At 49.2% G+C, this 16,181-nt stretch overlaps 1 pseudogene; it reads right to left on the bottom strand.

Moving 5' to 3' along the window:
• Positions 1-477: 477 nt before the first annotated feature.
• On the bottom strand, positions 478-14,698 carry LOC118927230 (keratin, type II cuticular Hb5-like; annotated as a pseudogene).
• Positions 14,699-16,181: the final 1,483 nt, after the last annotated feature.

Below are 16,181 nucleotides of genomic sequence, written 5' to 3'. Positions count from 1 at the left end.
GGGGCACTCTGGGAACTACAATCCCTCAGATGAGTGAGGGACCTCCTGGAGCCCCAGCTCCACTTTCCCCGCAGCCCCTCGACACTGAGGCAGCGCGCACAGTCCCTCACCCCAGGGCAGAGGCTCACCCACACACTGCCATCCCTCCATCTGGCTCCTGTCCCAGAGGGTGTGGCACACATCAGTACTCAGTGTCTGCTAACCTGAAGTTAGTTGGGGAAGAAAGTAACTAAGCAGTTTGTATCAAAAAGCCTTTACACCTCTTTCCTGGACCACACAGAGAGAAGAACCATGGAAGTGGCCATATGCCAAACCAGGGTTTACACTCAAAGAGTAAATCATTAACTGCAACAAGAGAGGAATTGGATAGTTATCCTGGGTCCCCAGTAAGGGGAAATTACTCAACTGTCAGTTGAACCTGAGAAAGAAAACCTTTCCCGCACCTGCTCCCCACCCTCGCCAAGAGCCCCGCCACCTCTATGCAAACCGCACCCATCCCGCACTGGAGCAGGCCCCCACTACGGAAGGCACACAGAGGGCCCTGCTGCTGATGGCCATGCCCCCCAGGCCAAGAGGGACAGTGGCACTGAGGTCCCCACAGACCACGCTGCCCTGGGAATGACTCACACCTGTGGATGGAGACACCGGGTCAGAATTCTCTTCTATCCCAACATGGAATGATCCAGAATGTATTGAAACCAATGATTAACTCTCTTCACACTCGGAAGGACCAGCAACATGAATCTTTTAGGCTATAGACAGGTGTAAACTCATTGCCATAAGCTTCTTGAAGTGGTGTGTTTAGTAAACCAGACACCTAACTCTACTTGAACCAGATGACTGAGATATGTTTATACCTCTTCAAGCAACTGAAGGATCACCGTGCCGAAATCATCTAGAAATATGGTTTCTGGAAAGACGAGGGGAGCAGAGAGACACCTAGCCTAGGGGCTGTGTACACATTGGATTATTGAAGATAAAGATTTAAGAGCTTCCTTGCAGTGGCCCCAGATGATCAGAATAGACATCTGGTGTTTCTTCTTATTAAAACGTTGTACCACTTGAGGCATATTCTGTGTGTAACTGAAAGACTTATGCTCTTTTTGCAGAACCAGTTAGGGGGGCAGAAATTAGCACTTTCATTAGCTTAGGCTTCATGGATGGTCCAAATGAATCCAAGAAGGAGCCAAATATTTCAAACCATCCATTGACCCAGATCCCAGAGACCTCAGCTCCTATCCTCCCTGCCCAGTGCCCCACAGTCAGAGGTTCTGTCACCCATTAGATGCAATGCAACATTAACACTACTGACTCCCAAAGGAACCACAGCCACACACACGCAACTTACAGATGTTGACCGAGCCCACACCTTCACACAACCTGCAGGGGCGAGGAGAGAGTGAGGGTTAGAACCGAATTCTGCCTCATGCAACAGGCCTATTCTCCTCTATCCTGAAGGAGGGAGGGGAGATGAGGGTCCAGGGCATGCTGCCCACCCTCCACAGGCAGCATCAGTGTCTGCACTGCTCCGTGGGACCCCCAAAAGATAGGGGAAAGTTAGGTTGCAGGATCCAAAAGGCCAGTCATGTCTTGTTTGCTTCTTGGCCAGGGAAGCGTGGTGTATGAGAGGCAGAGATGGGGGTCGTCCTCCCTGTCCCGTGGCTAGAAATTCCAGCAAAGTCAACAAATAGGTAAAGGGAGCAACTACTGCCTAGCTGGACACCCCTGGGTGGAAAAAAGTTTGCCGTTCACCCAAGCTGATCTATTTTTATCCCACAATTGTAAAAGTTATCCCAGATATCCACCTGACTGATAAATGCAGGAGGCTGGAGAATGGAGTGGGTAAGAGCCTGGACTGTGGAGCCAGGATGCCTGGGCTCAAATCTGGCTGAGCCTCTTACTGGTTGGGTGACCTGGGGCAAGTCACCTGACCTTTCTGTGCCTCAGTTTCCTCAGTCATGAAGTGAGGATGATAATACCCATCTTCTAGGATTGTTGTAAGCTCTACAGGTCATGTGCCTACAAATAGAGCATGGCACACAGTAAACCCATTCTAAGTGTTTGCAATTTACACTATAAACACGTCATTAATGGTGAGACATTCACACCACCATAGCAGGCTCTTCATAACCTCTCCCACTTCCTACACCTACCTGCACCTTCTGTTCTGTATCCCCATTTTTAACCCCTAGCTTCAACCCTTTTCTTCCACTAAAGCTCCAGCCTGACTTATTCTACCCAACTCAGAGCACTTCTGTGCACCACAGCTTTTCAATCAGGGTATATGCTTTGGGCTTACTTTCCTGCCACATGAATCTGACTTTGCCACAGCCTTAGAACCATGTTATTCCAGAAGATTCTAGCCAATGCCCATCATGGCACCTGTTGAGTCACAATACTGGCAGCAAATCTCCAGGTTGAGTGATTAAGGAAGCTTTTATTATCCTCTTTTCTGTATATTCTGCAATGAGCATTACTTGTATAATCCAATTCAACACGTTAAATGCCCAGAGGAGAAGGTCTATTAAAAGGTCAGTGGCCACAACATGCAAAGTACAACACACTACACCACTTTTCAAAATCTCACGAGTTGGCAACAGTGCATTCATTATATAATTGAATTATTAGTACACTAATGATTATTACTACCATAATGAAAGTAAGTTTCATGGTGCAAACGCCGAGTGCCTCACTGAATGCTGGTGAGTGAGTTGGGGGCTTAAAAATGCAGAGGAGGAGATAGCTCTGGTGCCTGTATCCGAAGTCCTGAGGAAGTGGACAGAAAAGTTTGCCTGCTTCAGTCAAGCATGGTGCAAATCCAGCAGCATGGCCCACTGCCTTCGGTGTCATACACGTCAGCTTTCCAACACTAACCAGGATAATAAGGAGCCTTTCTGTAGGTACAGCCTTACCTGGTTAGCCTGGATAGAGATATTCTTATTCTGGTAATAACTTGTGTTAACTATGTTCTATTAACTTATGTAATCCTGCAACAGCCTAAAGTGCCGGGTTTTCTGATCATTTTGCTTTATAGATTAGGACACTGAGGCATAGAGGTGCATAGCTAGTAAGTGGCAGAGCTGGGATCTGAACCCAGGGGGGCTGACTCACAGCCCGTGATCTTAACTCTTATATTCTACCCCCAGTCTAGGCTGTGCCCCTGTGATGGGACCCAGTTACGTGGCAATGACAATGTGGCTACCTCAAGGTGAGAGGCCCAGCCACCATCCCAAGTGTAAATCCACTTGCTCTTTGCTGTGCTGACTTCACCTGCCCCTAATTCTTGGCTCAAACTATCTGCACAGCCTGACATGTCCCACCCTATCCCACCCCTCAGCTCCTCCACCACCTCCTCTGGGAAGCCTCCAGCAGCCTCCCTGGAGCACCAACCCCAGACATGCCAAGGAGGAACTGATGTCTGCCCCCGGCTTCCCTTGCTAAGCAAGGACCCGGAGCTGCTCATTTCTATTTGCTGGTCCTGAACACCAGACTGCCTAGGTTGATAGGACTCCTCATCTGCACACCCCAAATTAAAAGGCTTTAACTAGTCTTCTGAATGATTCTACCTTTCACAACCCACTGAGATGTAATTGCAGAGACGTCCTTTCAGCCAGCAGGGTAAAGTAGTGGCCTTGGAATGGGCTTCAGGTGCAGCTGGAGGGAGGGAGTAGGAGGGAAAAGATAACAGGAAACTGGGATAATTTTAGCTTAGCCTCTAACTAGCTGTGATCTTGGACAAGTCCCTTTCCCTCTCTGGGCCTCAGTTTTCCTATATGAAAAGGGGAAATGGTTGGACTCGGTGATCTCTGTCTTTCCCAGTGTGAATGTTCTCTGCCTGGAAGATTAGAGTTCGGTGAGGCACACTCCTAGCCCTGAGCAGGGATGTGAAGTGGCCCTGAGCCCCATGCTTACCGGCTCTCCTCGCCCTCCAGCAGTTTGCGATAAGTGGCAATTTCCAAGTCCAGGCCCAGCTTGGAGTTCATCACCTCCTGGTACTCCTTGAGCAGGCAGGCCATGTCCTGCTTGGCCTTCTGCAGGGCCTCCTCCAGCCCTGCCAGCTTGCAGTGCATCACTGAGGGCGGCCTTCCCCTGCTGCTCAGCCTGGGCCACAGCAGCCTCCAGCTTGCAGCGCTGTGGGGAAGGTGAGGCAGGAAGGCACCTGAGAAAGGTACAGGCTGTGGAAACCCCGGTGGGTCTCCCGCGGCCTTGGGCATCCCATTTCACCTCAATCCAAGATGGTCAACTTTGACATTAGGTAGGCAGGGAAATAACAGCCATTTGGAATGTTCCTCATTCATTTTCGTACCACTCTACTGTAAAACCCAGGTCCATGGTGAGCCATGAGAGGGAGGAAGTGTTAGCACTGGAACAGGACTGCTGATAGTGGTATCATCTCATATTTGTCTGCTGTTGTTAAGTTCACAAGACACTTTCACAGATGTTATCTTATTGGACCTTCAAGTTACTCTTTGAGCTTGTCAGACCAGGCATTGCTGTTCCCATTGCATAGATGAAGAAATTGAAATTCAGAGAGGCTGTGAGTTGCCCTAAGCTACCCAATTAATTAGTGCCAAACCAAGGTGTTCAGAAGCCACTGTACGGGTCCCCTTGAGATCAGCATGCTGAAAGAAGTTCCCATTTACAATGTCCGACACACTAACTACAGCTTGTACCTTCCGCCCCACTTAAGAAGCATAGGGAATTCCTACAGCTCAATAGCCAAAAAAACTCTAAGAACAGGCATTTCTCAAAAAAGATGTATAAATGGCCAACAGGTATATGAAAAAATCACTAATTGCCAAGGAGATGCAAATCAAAAACACAATGAGAATCACCTCACACCTGTCGGGTTGGCTATGATAAAAAAAAAAAAAAAAGACAAGTGTTGACAAGGATGTGGAGAAATTGAACCCCCTGCACACTGTTGGTGGGAATGCAAAATAGCACAGCCCATGGAAAACAGTATGGAGGTTCCTCCAAAAATTAAAACTAGAACTACCATATGACCCAGCAATCCCACTTCTGAGTATTTATCCAAAGGAATGGAAAGCAGGATCTCAGTGAGATATTAGCACTCCCACATTCATCACAGCACTATTCACAATAGCCAAGATGTAGAAACAACTTAAAGGTCCATTGATAAAGAACATGTGGTATATACATACAGTGACATACTATTCAGCCTTTAAAAAGAAGGAAATTCTACAATATGAAACAATGTGGATGGACCTTGAGGACATTATGCTAACTGTAATAAGCCAGACACTGCATGATTCCCCTTATATGATATATCTAAAATAATAAAATTCATAGAATCAAAGAGTGGAATGGTGGCTACCAGTGGCTGGAAGGAGTGAGAAATGGGGGATTACTAATCAATAGCATAAAGTCTCATTTAAGCAGGATGAATGAATTCTAGAGATCCATTGTATGGATCAATGGCTCAACAATGATGTATGGTTAAAAACTTGTTAAGAAGGTAGATCTCAAGTGTTTTTACCACAATAGAAGAGGCATTTTTAAAAAAGCATGTCAGAATGCCAGTGAGGGTAATTTCTAATCTTCTCTAATTTCACTTCTAGAAAATAAACCATTCCCATATTTCATAACCTGAGCTATTAATAATAACAAATCAGTTGTGATACATCTTCCACAATTGAGAACAGCTACACAGAGGGAAAGGACAGAAACTGAGCCAGGTATATGGGGGACCTCAGTATTATGACAGATGTACAATCACAGACCAGTGAGCAAAGAACAAAGTATATAACACATTTCCTTACTATATGTAGAAGAATGCAATTGAAACCCTACTCCCTATATATACAAAAAATAAAGTTCAGATGGACCAAAGGCCTAACTGTGAGAAATAAAACTATAAAACTAATATTGGGCAAAAATGTAAGATGATACCTCTATAATTCATACCTCCATCAGTATAAACCATTCAGGTAAGAACTGATGGATTTGGCCACATTCAGATTAAAGATTTCTGGTCAACAAAGGACACCAGAGCAAAGCAAACAGACAAGTGACAGGTTAAGAGAAGATGAATTGCAGCACATATAACTGACAAAAGGTTACAATCTAGATAAAATAGACAAGGGAATACTGCAAATCACCAAGAAAAAAAAAAGACAGGAACACAAGAAGAAAATGGACAGATGCTATGAACAGGCAATTCTTAGATAGGCAAACGCAAATAGTAGCAAGTGTGTGAGGACACTAGTTAACCAGAGAAATGAAAATTAAAATAACAGTTAGATGCTGGTTTATACCTATTAGAGCCATAAGAATTCGGAGGTCTAATAATAGCAAGCACTGGAGTAGAAGTCCTCACTTGCCGATAATGGGCACGTATGCTGGCACAGCACTCCGAGGTACTCATGGCAAGTAAGGGGCTATTTACAACTCAACAATTCCATTTCTTGCTTTATACCTTCAAAACATCTCTCATGTAGGTGCACATGGACAAGTATAAAAACCTATGAAAATGTTCGTGATACAAACAGTTGTAGTAATAAAGACTTGGAAGCAAGCCAAGTATCCATCAGCAGGGGAATGGATAGGTAAATGGTTTATGAATATCATAAAATTCAATAACAACAGAAATAATGAAACAAATTATTTATATCAACATGCATGGATTTCAAAACCATCTAATTGGCAAAAGGAAAGAATCAAAGTGAGATTTATAGCATAATGTCACTATGTACACTTAAAACACTAAAAAGTTTATTTTAAAATCTAAAAAAATCTATTTTAATGTATATGTACATATGAATATAGGTATGAAAGAGGGACTATAAGGACATATGCTAAATACATGAGAATGAGTGCTGGAGGTGGAGGGGAATGGAATGAAGCGTCCTTAACAATTTTAAATTACAGAAATGCACAGAGAGCGGTAATGTGCACTTCAAACAGAGCAGTGCGTGATCAGCTCAGACCTGCACACCTTGAGTCCACACTGAGAGTGGGGAAAGGAGGAGACAGCAGGAGACAACCTGCACTAGACATGTTGTCTAAGGTATGTTAGAGGAGAGAGACAGTGAAAGATATGCAGGGAATAAGAACAGAATTCAGAAAAGGTAAATCAGCCAAGCCTCTCCCTACAATGTTTTGTGCACTACTGATCCTTCAGATGCAGGTGGCTGAAATATAAGCATCTCTCAAGATAGCAGCAGCCCCTCAAAGTAGAAGAAAAGCAGAAAAAAGGCCAGAAACAGCAGGTGCACCAAGCTGGGGCTCCCGGACCTGCTGCTTGGCACGCTCCACCTCCGCCGTCAGCCTCTGGATCATGCAGTTCAGCTCGCTGAGCTCCTCCGTGGTTCTGCGGAGGTTCTCACCCTGCTGGGTCACGGTGGCCTTCACCTCCTTCACCACCTCTGGTGGTGACACCCAGGAACAGCCGATGATTGTACGTGGCTAGAGCGGGTGCTGGGACATCACTATGCAGAGCCAGCCCTCCTCCTTCCCCTGCCCTGCTGAGACCTCCACAGTAGCCCCTCTGGGTGCATTTCCCAGGGAAGCTCCAGGTTCCAACTATCCTTCTGGCCAACGGGGAGCCCAGCCCTCTAGTTCACCTTGGTTTGGTACCAGGATTCGGCCTCAGCCCGGCTGCAGCTGGCGACTTCATCATACTGAGCCTTGATCTCGGCCACGACCGAGTCCATATTGAGCTCCCGGCTGTTGTCCATCTTGCCCACCACTGAGGTGTCAAGAGATGTGCGACTGAAGGAAGTAGATTTCCTGTAGGGACAACAACCAGTGCCCTCAGCTCCAAATCCCCTTCCAATTACTGTCTCTGCACATAATCCAAAAAACAGTCCCAATCTGAAACTTGAGGAAATAAGTTAGAAAACTACTGGCAAGTCAGGAAAATTTTTAAAGTGTAGCTTTAAGAGGAAAAGGCTGGTATTTGGACCATGGCCTCAAGGTAGTGAGTAAGATGGAATCCCATTAATGCCTGGATCGACAAAGGCATATTTCTATAGACAGGGATAAATTGGACCATTCCACCTGGGCCTGAGCTATCCAGATCAGCTGTAGCTATCTATATAATCCAACCAGCCAGACAATGGACAGATTTAGGGTCCTGGACTTTCTAAGTGTTTTCACACTATCTGAATTAATAATTGTTATTTGTTTGTTATTGTTATTTTATCTCTATACCTATACCTATATTGTTAAATCTCTAACTTCATGTTGTGCTGTATAGACAAGCAATGAACCCCACTCTTTAAAATCATCTTAAAGGAAGGGCATCACCCATTTCCATTTTGAAAAGGGATCCAAACAAGAGAAAAGTCTCCACTGGTCACAGAGGAAAGGATGCTTAGGCCCTGGAAGATAAGGAATGGACAACTTTCTCTACAACCAAAAAACCAGAACAGGTATAACCCACCTGTGGAGATGGGGAGAGACTCACCTCATCGTACAGGGTCTGCAGGAAGCCCATCTCCTCCCTCAGCACCTCCACGTTGGCCTCCAGGTCGGCCTTGTGCAGATAGGTGCAGTCTATGTCCTGGTGGAGACACACAGGAGAGGGAGTCACAGGGTCATTCAGTGCCCCGGAACTCTGCACTCTACAGGGGGCCTGATACCATCTCTGGCCCAGCCCTCTCCATCACATGAACATCAGGGAGAACATCTGGTATAGGAAGTATAAAGAAGTCTGGCTCCTACAGACTTTTTTCTGCTTCCTCCAGAACTGAGGCTCTTGCTGAAGCAGGTAGCCTAACATCACGGCCCAAAATGTCAGGTTGCTGCTACTGAATCAAACTGGCCCACAGAGCATGACCATGGGCAGCCACAGAGCCATGAGTGTAGCCCTCCAGCAGGTCGTCTCTGGCACCCAGGTCAAGCAACACCCAATGAACATCCAAGGAGCTGACTGTCCAGCCTGAGACCAAGGTCATCCTTCTCTTGGCAGATTTTCTACCAGCCCTCTCTCCATTCCATGATTACTCACAAATAAGATGTCTAGTTAAAGAGCCTTAATATATGCTTCAACTCACAAATTTGAAACCAAAGCTAAATCATTAGCAGTTTTTCCTTCTGGTTTTTTCATCATCTGCAATTGGGTCACAGCTCATAACATCACGAGCAAGCTGAGAACCAACACCTCCTGATCTGGGAGACAATGTCCACAAGAGAGTGGAACTGATTTAAAAGTGATTGTTTCAGCTAGTCGAAGAGTTTACACAAAGCCAAACAGCCTCATGTGAGGTTTTCTTTATGCAAAGCCTCTGTCAGCACAGGCTGGGCTCCTGCACAGGGCCCGAGAGGGCTTCCACAGCCTGGCTGACCGGCCGGCCTCCCTTTGCCAGAGCCTCAGGTGCCCAGCCACCGTAACTGGCCTGATGCCAACTTGGCAAGATGGCCAGTCTCAGACCTCCAGCATCCAAGATCTAATTCCTTCCCATGTGGGAAGAGTCGCTCACCTTCTTCAGCACCACAAGCTCATTCTCAGCCATAGTCCTGAGTGCCATGTCTTCTTTATACCTGAAGAGAGGAAGTACAGATTGAAGGCCCCTGGGGATGAAGGTTTGGGGCTGGCCAGCTAAGCCTACGTTTTCAAGACTCCCTGTTTCTGCTTGACTTTGTGTGTGGGAGAAGTGGCTTGGCCTCTCTGGACTTCTATTTCTCAGCCACAAAGAACTCGCCAAAGGACACCAGACTTGGAGCCCCAGTCCCTGGTTTCTGGTCCAAGCTTCAGCTGAAGTAGCTGTAAAACCTCAGGCAAGCCATTTAATTTCTCTGCATCTAGGGTTAAATCACCTTGTGTGCAGTAGGCCTGGTGAGCAGTAAGACCTGGTGAGCAGTAGGCCTGGTGAGCAGTAGGCCTGGTGAGCAGTAAGGCCTGGTGAGCAGTAGGCCTGGTGAGCAGTAGGCCTGGTGAGCAGTAAGACCTGGTGAGCAGTAGGCCTGGTGAGCAATAGGCCTGGTGAGCAGTAAGGCCTGGTGAGCACTAGGCTGTGTGCAGTAGGCCTGGTGAGCAGTGGGCCTGGTGAGAAGTAAGGCCTGGTGAGCAGTAGGCCTAGTGAGCAGTAAGACCTGGTGAGCAGTAGGCCTGGTGAGCAGTAAGGCCTGGTGAGCAGTAGGCCTGGTGAGCAGTAAGACCTGGTGAGCAGTAGGCCTGGTGAGCAGTAAGGCCTGGTGAGCAGTAGGCTGGTGAGCAGTAAGACATTCTGTAATATCTGTGGGATAAATAAAAGAGCAATGCCTTAGGGGGGCTTTGAACCCTAAAATTGTACACAGAACACAAAGTCCCATGAAGGTTCTCCTCCCCCGCCTCAACATCCAAGGACTTACCATCCTGGAAACTACCCATTGTGCCCAGACTGCTGGGGGCATTTCCAAAGCCGGCCTCTGACAGCCTGGCCCCTTCTCTAGCTCTGGCCCTTGAAGTCTTATACCTGGAGCAGCCCTACCCCAGCGGACAAGAGAGACCAGAGTTCCCAGAGCACTGTTTTCACAACTTTTTTAATGACAGGGTAATTTGGACTGCTATGAACTCTGAGCTCTATAATTACCAGCCCTCAGCCCCCAGAGGGGAAGACAGACCCTGACACTTACAAACGGAGCTGTGTGTCCATTTGCAATGCCCCAGGGATGCGAAAACCTTTTGCTGGGTCCATCTAATGGTAAAACCTGCTCTTCCAAGACAAATTCCACTTCCAGTTAGAATTACCAGGACTGGTTATGTCAAAATCACCCTTTATTCTGTCCATTTCTACTGGGTAAAAAGGGGCAAGTTAACAGGTAACCCAGTGAGTTTAAACTAGGTAATGGCCAAACTAAACAAGTTGGTTTTACATGGGCCTTTGTATTGCTGAGCCTTGCAGACCAAGACCTGATGATCTGTCTGCAGAACAAATGAAAGAATTATCCAGAAGCCTTGAATGACATCAGAAGATTGTCATCGAGATATCTCCCCAGGGACTTTTCCTTTCCACCCATCCTGGCAGTGACTATTCCCAAGTTACTCTCCAGCCCTCTTGATGTCCTTGCTCCTGATCCATTTGTTTCTCTCTCTCCACCCCTGGGTCAGTCTGTGCTCTAGATATGTGCCCCACCCCTCCCAGGCTAGGAGCTTCTCTCTCCAAATCTTTTCCTAGTTCCCGGGATGGGGCTACCAGAGCTAGAAGCCAAGACAAGACCCAGCAGACTGATAAAGCAGGGCCATCTGACAGCCCGGAATGACCAATCTTCAGCTGTCTTTGCCCCCAGGACAGCTATATGGACCCAGCCAAGACCTACCCTATACCTGTCACCACCACAGCCAGTCACACTCACTTCTTCTTGTAGCCCTCCAGCACCTCCTGCACGCGGTTGAGCTCAGAGGCCAGCCTCCCGCTGTCGGCCTCCGCACACTCGGCCTCCCGCCTCAGCGTCTCGATGTAGCCATTGAACAGCGGCTCCAGGTTGCTCTCGCAGCACTGGCGGTTCTGGTAGAACTGCCACTTGGTCTCCAGCAGCTTGTTCTGCTGCTCCAGGAAGCGCACCTGCCGCCCAAGATAGGGAAAGAGACTCAGGGGAAGCCGGGGCGGTGCCTGTTTCCCCAGAGCTCTCTCTGCCCTTGGCGATGGCCCCTGACCTGTAGCAGCCTATCTTTTGGCAAAGTCAAATCATTTGGCAAAGTGTGAAAGTGCAGGTCACAAGTGTTCCCCAAGTGACATTCCCTCACTCCATCTCCCTCCCAGAAAGAGCACACAATTTATTTATGATTATTTTTCCTGCACAGAATGAAATAACATCTGATCCTGCAAAAATGCCCCAGACCATGTGTGGTAGGCCAAAGTGACCTCTCAAATTTGTCATAATATCCTAATGCCTGGAACCTGTGAATATGTTATATGACATGGCAAAAGGGACCTTGCAGGTGGATTTAAGGTTATAGACCTGAAGATCAGGATACCTCCTAAATTATCCAGGTGACCCCAAGGTAGTCACATGGACCTTTTAAAGTGGAAAAGGAAGGTGGAAGAGTAAGAGACGTGTTCTGAAGACAGGGGCAGAGGAGAGATTTGAATCATGAGAAACACTCTGCCCTCCCACCAGCGCTGAAGCTGGAGGCAGACAGGGCCATGAGTCAGGAAGGCTGGTGGCCTCCAGAAAATGGGAGCAACCTTGGGCAGCCAGCCAGCAAGGGAACAGGGACCCCGGTCCTTCAATTACATGGGACTCAATTCTGCCAAAAGCTGGTGTGTGCCTGAAAATAGGTCTTCCCTAGGGCCTCCAGAAAGAAACGCAGCCCCGCTGACACCTTGATTTCAGCCTCATGAGGTCATTTGTGTTGTTTTAAGCCTCTAAGTTTGTGTGCATTTTTATGGCAGTGATTTTTAAATGGACCCACGAGGACTCTCCCCCTCTCTGACCCTGGGGCACGTGAGCCCAGGACGGGGATCCTGGACCAGGAGTTAGATTTCTCACTGCCTAATTCTGCCACTAACAGGCCACTGTGCCTCCTTCTCTCTGAGCCTCATTGTAAACTGGGACAGCAGGAATATGTCGGCAATCAAGCACAGGCAGCCCCAGGCACTATCTGGCCCACAGGCATGTTTTATTTGGCCTGCACACTGTGTATAAAAATTGGATTCATCACCAACATTTAATAGAGTGATTTCAGGCAAGAATCTGAATTTCCCTGACCTTGACAAACGAGAAGCTCAGCACGGGGCCTGTGTCTGGAGTGAGTCCAGTGGTGGGGGCTGCCTCTCAGCCAGGCTCCACTCAGGTGCCAGCCTAAACTAGGTGATCTCTTGAGCCCTGACCTTCAGGAGTACAAGCCTGGTATAAAGCATCTCTCCATTGCCCACACTTGTGGGAAAAGGAACCAAAGCTGATTATCCAAAAGGCATCTGCCTGGGGTTCTCACATGCAGGCCCAGGTCTTGGGGTTAGTTCTCTGGCTTGCCTGCTCTGCAGGCCTAAACCCATCACAGAGACACAGTTTGCACACCAAGGGAAGGATGCTGGAAGGAGGGAAGGATGCTGGAAGGAGGGAAGGATGCTGGAAGGAGGGAAGGATGCTGGAAGGAGGTTTCAGCAACCCCAGGAGAGGGAGAACAGCTGGGGCAACAGTGTGGGTCTCTCCCCTAAGACCAGAACCGACCCCTCCTCACAGAGAAGGCAGCATACCTGGGTGATGCCCAGAAAGCCACGCGCAAAGATCCCTTCAAGTCCGCATGCTCAGGACCCTCACCGTGCTTTTGAGCAAATTAGGAAAAGTTGCCCTCTGCAGGCAGACGCAGCCCCCTGCCAGGGCACATGGCCTGGCAAGAGCCTGGGAGGGATTTCGACCCCCGCCCCACTCCACCCTTGCGGGTGTCCTTGTGCAACAAATACCCTGCATGATTCTGTAGTTAGCTTCTTTGTGCCAGTGGAGAGGAAGAATGGTTTGGATGCCGAAAGCATATTAGGAGCAGGTGTTCAGTGGCTTCTCCTGCAGATGCGCCCCTGTCAGACAGGTCCATTATGGCCGGCGGAGTCCATCTGAGGGCAAAGCTCTACCTACCATCACCAGTGTGCTTCTTTTACAAAGTCCCTGGGTGGTGATGTGCACACCAATCACCCCTAGAAGAGGAAACTTTCCTCCCTTGGACTTCAGTGGCTATCCGCCCCCAGAGATCAGAGTCTCAGAGGGGGCACTCAAAGGACACCAGGTATAGATTCATCCAGATGGCAGGCTCAGAGACTGCCCCATCAGAAACGTGCAATTCAACAGCCCCTCCATGCCCTCCCCTAAGGTTCTCTATTCACTGTCTTTAATCTGTGTAAGTGGTGGATGTGAGGGAGCATGCCGGTGGCAGAAGTCCTGGGAGTTCCCAGCCCTCCTACCATGTCCCCACAGGGAAGGAGCAGACAAGGAGCCTCTGGCCCCTCTCTGCTCAGGCTCTGCTCTCCACACTGGGGGTTGCAGCATCTCCCCAGGAGGAGTTCAGATGCCAGCCGAAGCAGAGACGCCCCTCTGCCCCCGCTGGCCCTCTCACTGTGATGGAAAGATCCAGAAGATGGGGCTGCAGGCACACTCAGCTCTTGCTGGATGGTGTGAGCAGCAGTGACAAACCTCCCTGTTCTGTCAGGTTTCACATTCATTTGACACTCAGGGCGATTTGAGAACCCAGACCCTGACTCAGCCACATCGTCCAGGCCACATGCTAATCGGAAGCAGGACTGGGACTCCAGGGATTTGATTCCAGCCCATCGCTGGGAAGCATTCCCTTGCCCCTTGCTAAGCCACAGCCCCAGGGAACAAACCACAGACCCACCTTGTCAATGAAGGCAGCGAACTTGTTGTTAAGACCCTTGATCTGCTCCTTCTCCTTGTGCTTCATGCACTGGGTGCTGGGGTTGATCTCCAGGTTGAGGGGCGCAAGGAGGGCCTCATTGACCATCACGGTAGTGATGCAGGGTAGGCTGGGTCCACAAAGGCCCCCTGCCCGGTAGCCAAAGCTTCCCCTGCTATGTAGGGACCGTCCACAACTCACCACAAGCCGCGGGGGCCCTGCTGCACACAGGCTCCAGCTGCCGAAGCCCCTGAGGCGCCTTTAGCCAGGTCCCCCAGGACCACCCCCACAGTAGGCCACGGCACTGGAGCCACTGAGAGCCCCAGGCTTGGGCACAATGGCCGAGCAGGAGCCGAAGTCCCTGACCCCATAGCCAGGTCTGATGTGGTAGGACCGGTTCACCATGCCACTGCTCTGCAGAGCAGTGCCAGGGGAAATGGAGAGGAGGGAAGGGCACAGGTCTCACACCAGTGACCTGGTAGTGCTCCTTTTATCAGGCAGCGATAGGCCTCCAAACAACAGAAAAGGCAGGAGAACGTTATTAATGCCATTTATGAGCGTGGGAATCTCCCCCGGCATGCTGAGAAAGAAAGCTGAAACCTGCCTCCTTTAATAGGCATATCAAGGAGACCCTGCATCACAATAAGCCTGTCCCCTGCCTTTTCACTCCACAGGCCTAGACATATCTGTTCAGCCCCTAATTCTCCTCCTGCCCTGTGAGTAGACCTGGGATCATTATCCCACATAGGCCAGTGGCGGTGCGGGCCAGCACATTCCTGAGACTCAAAAGGTTCCATGTCCACTGAGGTCCCCCAGCCCATCCTTCCAGGAGGAGCACGTGTTTCTCTGCTAAGGCTTCGAGGGCACCTGGCTCATGCTCCCAGGTTGATCACACCTGCGGTGTACCTCTTCAAGCCTGCCCTCTTATTGCTCTTAACTACATTCTGTCTAATAGTAGAGATATTGGAATTGGTACTGCCCTTGATTCAGAAATCATGTCTTATCTACTTTTATATCCCTCATGGCAACCAGCATATTATATTATAAGGCCTTCAAGAAGCATTGCATGAATTGAATAGACTGGACACAGGAGGGAATGGCTAATACCTAGAGAGCTTCCTCACCCAGTCCACAAATGTTCATGGACCCTCCAGTGCATGCCCAGGAGCCTGCAGAAAGTACCTCCATTCTCTGGCAAGTACTGAGGTCCCACCAGAGCAAGGCCCTAATCTACGTGCCGAGGGAAATCCAGCTGCATGGCCAGAGTTCGCCCGTGAGCAACCTGGATCTCAGGGGGAGACCAGACGGAGGCAGGGAAGGCCCAGGGCAGGAGAGGGAAAGATGACCTACCAGGTAAAGGGGTGCTCCTGGCTTTCTGAGGGATCCACTCACAGCAGGTTGGGGTCACCAAGGAGTGAGTCCTCATGCAGGTCCTAGAGGATGGTGGGTTTTGGCAGAGATGCCGGGCACAGCCACTGTGCAAGCCTGACAACCACAGAGGTCACCCAGTTCTTCAGAGCCCTCGAGAAACCAGGGCCCTTGGCCAGGGCTGCTCACGCCTGGCCTCCCCCACACCCAACAGGATGCCTTCTGGGTCGCACCCTGGAAGAGCACTCTGGAAGCAGTACCCAATGGGAAGAGCACCTGCCCGTGTAGTTGGGTACAGCCCCCACTGTAATGATGCCAGTTCCCCATGCCCTTGAGCAAGGTCGCAGTACAGAGAATCCTGTGCACAAGGACAGGAACAAGAAAGCATCTTCTAGAGCTCCTTCTTGAGGTAACAGGCTTGGGGAGAGGGCATCAGAAAAGAGCCAAATGGAACAAGAGAGAATGCGGGTCTCTCTGCTCTCTTTCTCTTTCTCACACAGCACACAAACACACACACACC

The sequence above is a fragment of the Manis pentadactyla genome, chromosome 10, assembly GCF_030020395.1.
Source record: "Manis pentadactyla isolate mManPen7 chromosome 10, mManPen7.hap1, whole genome shotgun sequence".
Taxonomy (NCBI): Eukaryota; Metazoa; Chordata; class Mammalia; order Pholidota; family Manidae; genus Manis; species Manis pentadactyla.
The sequence above is the reverse complement of the archived record's forward strand: the minus strand, read 5'-3'. Positions and strand labels throughout refer to the sequence as shown.